Here is a 6,800-nt window from a genome sequence, read left to right as displayed (position 1 = left end):
TTTACAAAAACAAGAGCAGCCTTGCTGGGCAAGCTCATGTTCTGGCCAGGGGAGCAGCTAGGCCCCCGTTTTCAGAGGGGTGGCTCTTTGGGGTTCTGGGCAGGACCATGCTAGTCTCTTGGTGTCTTTGAGGCCTGCACTGTACGCGTCCAGTCCTCCCTGAATTCAGGTGCATGAGTCATGGTGAGAGAGGGCTGAGCACCTGGGTCCTACTGGTGAGGTTCATTATCCTCAGGCCTTTACTCTTCTCTCCTCTGGTTAGCCCTCCGCAGTGGCAAGACGTGGCCTCTGCATCCGCAGAACCTTGCTTGGAGTTCTCCAGCTGCCCTCATGGGGAGGAGCCCCTCCTACCTACCACCCTGGGAGACTGCCTCACTGGATTTTTCAGACTGGACTAGGGTCGGGGGGGATGAGGAGCACTTTGGCTGAGGAACCCTGGGCTAGGGGGCAGGGGTAGAGTAGCTCAGGTATCTTTGCAGGTTAGGGCTTCTGTGGATCAAAGTGTGTGAGCTGTCCCATTCCAAGAACTATAATAGCGTTAAATTTCTGGATCCAACATGCTAACGTACACCTCTGGGTGCAAAGCACCATGTGAGGTAGGAGTGTAAGGATGAACAACTAATTCTCATCCTCAACTTTGAGGCCTCTTAGGTAGTGAGACATCCAGCGACTTCCACAGATTGAACTGGCACATGATGGTTTAGACTGCTCCAACATCATTCAGGAAGAACCTGCTTTGTGCAGAGAGCGATTAGCAAGTTACAGGAATAGGGAAAGGAGACAGAACTTGGTTTTTGAAAATTTAACATGAGCAGGGACTTTCCACATACTCTCAGTTAATCCTATGCCAAACTTCCAACCGTTTTATAGATGCAGAAACGCTCAGAAAAGTTACCGGGTGATTTAACCAAAGTCACATCACTAGGATTCATGTATCGGGACCACTTGACTTCAAACCCACCTTTCTATTAAAAAGGAAAAAGCTATTTCAGGCTTTAAAGGCATCCAAAATCAGTGAGACAAGCCACACAAATCTAAACAACCAGAGAACAAGTCTCAGGTGTGCATGGGGAGCTGGTTCTCGGAAGAGAGGCCAGCACAGGTCTCCTGGAGTCAGGAAGGCCCATGGAGTTGGGGTTTGGGCTGGTTCCTGAGGACGGGTCAAGCTTTGGCAGGTGGATGGGAGGAGGGTGAAGAACCTTGCTTTCCAGCTTGAATGTCGAAGTGGTAGTTCTGTGTCTGCAACACGGGGAGGGGATGCACCTGGACCCAGCAGGACCTTTCTGCTGCGTGTTGTTAGGGTTGAGAGTCTGATGAGGCAGACCAAGAGGTCTGGATGTACATTCCAGCAGAAATAGGAGTTTATAACCACAGGCACTGTTTGAAGAAGGGTGGGACTAGGTATAACACCATCTGCTCATCTCCAGTTGCCCTAATGTTAACCCTTCCCAGGCTTTTCAACCCCTGACCGTGACAAGTTCTCCCTCAGGTACCTGGAGGACCTGGTTGGTTGGAAAGGAGAGTATCATTTCTAGAACGCTTCTTCTCCTTTCTAGAACTTCAGTTATCCTTCTTAGGCTATTCGAACAAATCAGGTTATTTTCCCAAGGACTTGGGACTCTGTCACACACACAGATTCCCACAGAACTCACAGAGGCTCATCCTCGGTAGAGGCGTAGAGGCGTTGTCTGCTGCCAGGTGGCACACACATTGCACTCAGTTGCTAATTGGTGGGAGGTGTTCCTGTCCTGACCGTCTCTTTGGCTCTCCTAATCATAACACAGCTCTAAGTGGAATAAACTTCTTTCCCCTACAACCTGAAAGGAGATCTTATGACACCGGGAAGTCAAAAGAGGCTATCGGCAAGAAATGAAAACAGACCTTTAAACAAAACACCCATGTCTGTGCCTGTCCCATGTGCATTAAGAAACAACTTCACGGGCTCCATGTGATTATCATTAACCATATGAAGTTAAAAAAAATAGTTTCCTGGCCTTTGTTCCTGAGATACTTGAGATTTGATCTATTTTATTTAAGTCAACATGGCTCTAATTGTGTCAAGCACTGTTCTAGTACCTTACAAATATGAGCATTCTTTTTTACTTACTCTTGGATGAACTCTTTAAATATATCCCCCCCGTGAAAAGAGGTCTGACAATGTATTTGTTTATTTCCTTGCAAAATCATTTCCTCCAACTCATCACTGTCTATCCTAGTGGAGAAGAAAATCCCCTCAAGGTAAGTGTTCCACTTAGAGCTTGACCCCCTTCATCATATTCCTGCCACTTGTCACTAATGGCCTGCAGTCATGCACAAGTAGGTCAGTGCACTTTAGGGCTTTAAGTTGAAAGGTTAGAGTTGGAGGTTCCCAGTGTAGTATTTATAGGTGTCTAATTCTGTAACAACATCCTGTAGACTGTGGGGACATTGCTGGTGATGGCATAGGGCCAAGAATGAGTGCCAGTAGGAAATGAGTGCACTGGGAAGACTAGTCTGGCAGCAGCATCTAGAAGAGATGGGGGTAGGAGCCATTCCACCATTTGGGAAGCCAATTAGGATGCTGTTGTACTAAATGCAGATGATGGGTGAAAAGAAGAGACAAGAGTGGATGTTATACTAAAGATAGGAAAGTGAAAAGTGACTCTGTGGTGCAGGGTCTTGAGAATAGGGATGGGTGTAGACCAGGGAACCAGCTTGGGGTAGGGAAGGATGAATTCTGTTTCAGCATAATGCTGTTCAGCGGCTGTGGGACATCTGTATGGAGATGTCACATCGATAATGAAGCTGGGGAACTGGACCAAGTGCAACAGAGGTAAATGTGATATTTAGATGTGATAATATGTGCCATGAGAACAGGGACGTTCTTTACTAATATATCCCAAGCACCTAGAAAAGTATTGAGACAGAGTTGGTGCCTAATAAACATTTATTGACTAAGTCATCCACATAAAGGTAATGAAAGCTCTTTAAATACGTGCTTCCATATTAGTTCACCAAGAGAATGGGAATAAAAGCAATCAGCTAAAACCTGAATCTCAGAAAGGGTTGGAGAAGAGTGCAGAAGAAACCCCTTGAAGAGGCCCAGAATTTCAGGTGTGTGAGGTATGGGGAGAGGTGTGGATGGGATCAGATCCTGCAGGAGGCCACAGAGAATGAAGTCTGAGGCATGGACTTGGTCACAAGAGTCGTTACTCTGATGCTTTGTGGGGGGAAGGTGGACACCGTGTTCATGGGCTCAGTGAGGGACTGGCTTAGAAGCTGAGGTTGTTTGCCAAGGGAAAAAGAAGTGTTGGGATCAGAACTTGAGCATCTATAAAAGGCTGGGAAAGCTGTGATGGACCCTCAGGAGGTTCATGAAAGGGTCATCAAGCAGGGCTCGAGGGGAAGCTAGACATCGTGAGGATTGGGGAAGCAGTGTCTGGGCAGGGCCATGGCACCTCACGTGCCCTGGAGGACCCTCTAGAAATATCAGTTACTCCCTCCTTGACAGGCAGCGGATTAGCTACCACCAAATGGTGGTGAAGATTTGCCCTGGGGAGGCAGCCCGTAAGGCACTGGCTTGCTGGCCCATGGGTGGGGGCCTGGGGACTAAGAGGGCACGTTATGGGCTTTGTATTGACCCCATGCCCGTTCCTTCACAAGCAGTCATTATGGGGAGTCTACTAAGTGCCAGGCTGTGAGCTTGGTGCCAGGGAGATACAGATGAGAAAAGCAGTGCCTTCCCTCAGGGGGTATAAGCCATCTGCAGGGCAACCTCAGCCCCTTGCTGTGCCTCCCAGAAGTCCTGTGTGGTCGGGTCCTGAGCTGAACCCTGCTCTGGTGCAGCAAGCGGGTGAGATAGAGGAGAGCTGGGAGGAGGTGATCTCTGGGCAGACTCCATGGTCACGGAAGAGGCAAGTCCGCTGTTGTAACGTCTGAAACTTGCTTATTTTGGTAAGCTTTAGCTGTCTTTTATTTCCTGGATCTGGTTCCCTTTTGTCTCTCCCTAGGCTTTTTGGCTACAGTCCTTTTAAAATTTATAGCCTATCTTGGTTGAGCCAAAGGGAACAGAGAATGGAAATGGATGTTCAGGCTGTTTGTGTGAGAGAGAAAGTCAAGCAGTAAACCCTCGGACAGGCGCCACGGGCACAGCACCAAACCGGAGAGGAAGACTCAAAAGGGGTGCACCTGGGGACCTACCTACACAGAGCTTTCCTCTTCTAGTCTGGGAAGATTTCGTGTTTTCTTTTAAGATTGGAAACTGTTCTGTGTCAGGAGCCTGCAGCCTTCCCTAGGAGCATAGATCTAGGCTAGGATGGGGGAGCCTGCCGATGGCTACACTTTTTTTCTCTACAGTTATGAGGCATCCACTTAGGAATTGATCATAAAATCTTCCAGAGATGTAATAGGGAAGAACAAATCTGACTCCACATCTGATCTGGGTTATTCTTTGTTTGCTTTTGGGGTTTTTGTTTGTTTGTTTTGTTTTGTTTCACTTTAACCTTTGTGTGCTGTTACTTTCGCTAAAAGAATGTTGCCCATAACCTAAAATATACAAGACAGCCCTAGAGCTCTGACCTTTAAAGGTATAACTCTTTTCCATTTACATAGAGACAAAAAGTTGCAGAACAGAGAATAACATTTGTCTAGTTGGAGATTTATAGGAACATTGTGACCAGACCTATGTAAACAGCTGCAAGAACAAAGGATTCCAGCACTAAGAAATTTGCAACAAAGAACCCTACCTCCTCTCCTTTTAGAAGCCTGAGGGACTTCCCTGGGGGTCCAGTGGTTAAGACTCTGTGTTTCCATTGCAGGTGGCACAGATTTGATCCCTGGTCGGGGAACTAAGATCCCACATCCTGCATGCCAAGCAGCATGGCTAAATAAATAAAGCCTGAATTCTAACTCTGGTAAGATAGATCTTTGGGACACCAGTCCACCATCTTCTCAGTCTGCTGGCATTCCTTGACCCAACAAGCCATCTCTTGATTTTTATTGGTCTGTTGTGGGATGAGCAGTATGAGCTTGGTAACAGAGGGAGTGGGAGTTCTGGCTCAGGAGGAGATGCTGGGGATAGCTCATGAACAGGCAGTGATGTGCCCTTCCCAGGGTGGCTACCACAGCCTCCTGATTGGTGCCGGGTGCAGAGGGTCAGCCCAGACACGAGGAGACCTGTCCATCACCCAGGCCTGGGCCTGCTTCCTGGGGCTTCAAGATGCTGTAGCCAAAAAGCAGGTGAGGGGGCCTGGGGCAGAGGGAGGGGAGGGAGTGGGGCTGCAGGAGCGGGACACAGGCTCTGGCAACCTTGGGCCTGTCCTCCACCTCAAGCTCCCCACCCACTTTCTCTCACCAGTCCTGGCAACTGGGCCACTTTGTGGGATCACCTGTGATCACGGCCGCACGTGCAGCCTCAGGTGCTGCCCCACAGGCACCCGGGAACTGCCCAGCACCCTTTGGAAGGTGTTGACCAGGTGCTGATGGGATGGCCCGGGGAGCTCGGAGCAGGGACAGGGAGGCCCAGAGTTGGGGAGGAAGAGTCCTTCAAGTAAAAAAGAAATTCTCTAGGAAATTCCCTGGTAGTCCAGGGGTTAGGACTCCACGTTTTCACTGCCGGGGCCCAGGTTCGATCCCTGGTGGGGGAACTGAGATCCTGGAAGCCTCGAGGTGCAGTGAATCCATCAGTCAATCAGCCAATAAAAGAAACTCTCTAAATGCAGTTCTCCACAGAGGTGGGGGAATCTGCCAGGAAGAGGGGCAGGGGTCTTCCCAGCCTGACTCTGGTCCCTGGTTCCTTCCAGAGTACCACAGTGCAGGCCTCAGGGGGGCGCTGCTCCCCCACTGACAGCCTGGCTCAAGGCAGCCAGGATGGGCCCACAGTTTGGGGAAGGCCGCAAAGGGGCGGCAGGGTCACTGGAGGGAAGAGGACACCACTTTATCACCCTGAGCTTGCTCTTGACCATGGATAGGCTGCTTCCCTGCTCTGCCGGGTCCTCAGCCCTTGCCCCTCAGACAGGAAGGCATGGCCCCGCCCCTGGCCGGCTGGCCTGGCTGCCCCCGAAGTGAGCAGTTCTGTGAGGAGGGCAGGACTGGCCCAGCTGCCGGACTTTCCCCCTCACCCCCTGCCCCGTCTCGTGCGAGGCTCTCCAGTCCACAGCCTCTCTTTCTGGCTTTTCCATCCGGCTCCTTGGTCTCTCTCGAACGCTCCTACAGCTGCACCCTGAGCCCTCTCTCCTGTCCACTGCATCTTCCTCTGGTTCTCCTCTTATTCTGGTCCCTCTCCACCTCGAGAGCTGCCGCCTCACCCCCCGCCGGTTAACCAGCTGTGTAAAGAGCTGCCAGGGCTGGGCTGATGGATGGGGCCTTCCCCTGCTCTGCTCTTCCTCAGGCCTGCCCTTCGTCCCCGCCCCTTCCCAGCCCCTTCTCGTCTCACCTCTCCCTCCACCAGTCATCTTTATCATCAAGGAAGGACACCGAGAGGAAAGGGCCTTCTGGATGAGCAAGTGGAGAGGTGGGTCGGGGAGATAATAGAGGCGTGCAGGCAGCTCCTGCAGATAAGGGCTTCCTGGACTCCCTCGGGGTGCCCTATGGATGGGGGCGAATGCTGATTCTCCTGTCCTTCCCTGTCCTGACAGAGCCATGCCTGGAGGGGGAGTGGGAAGGCAGGGTGGTGTGGAAAAGGGCTGGGGACTTCGTGCAGCCAGAAGTGAATTTGAATCTCAACTCTGACAGTTATTAGCTTTATGATCTCAGGCAGGTGAGCCTCAGTTTCTCCATCTGTAAAGCGCAGATAATCCTGTCTGCCTCACAGCGCCGGGCAC

Source organism: Hippopotamus amphibius, chromosome 7 (assembly GCF_030028045.1).
Source record: "Hippopotamus amphibius kiboko isolate mHipAmp2 chromosome 7, mHipAmp2.hap2, whole genome shotgun sequence".
Classification (NCBI taxonomy): Eukaryota; Metazoa; Chordata; class Mammalia; order Artiodactyla; family Hippopotamidae; genus Hippopotamus; species Hippopotamus amphibius.
This window is presented reverse-complemented; position numbering follows the sequence as displayed.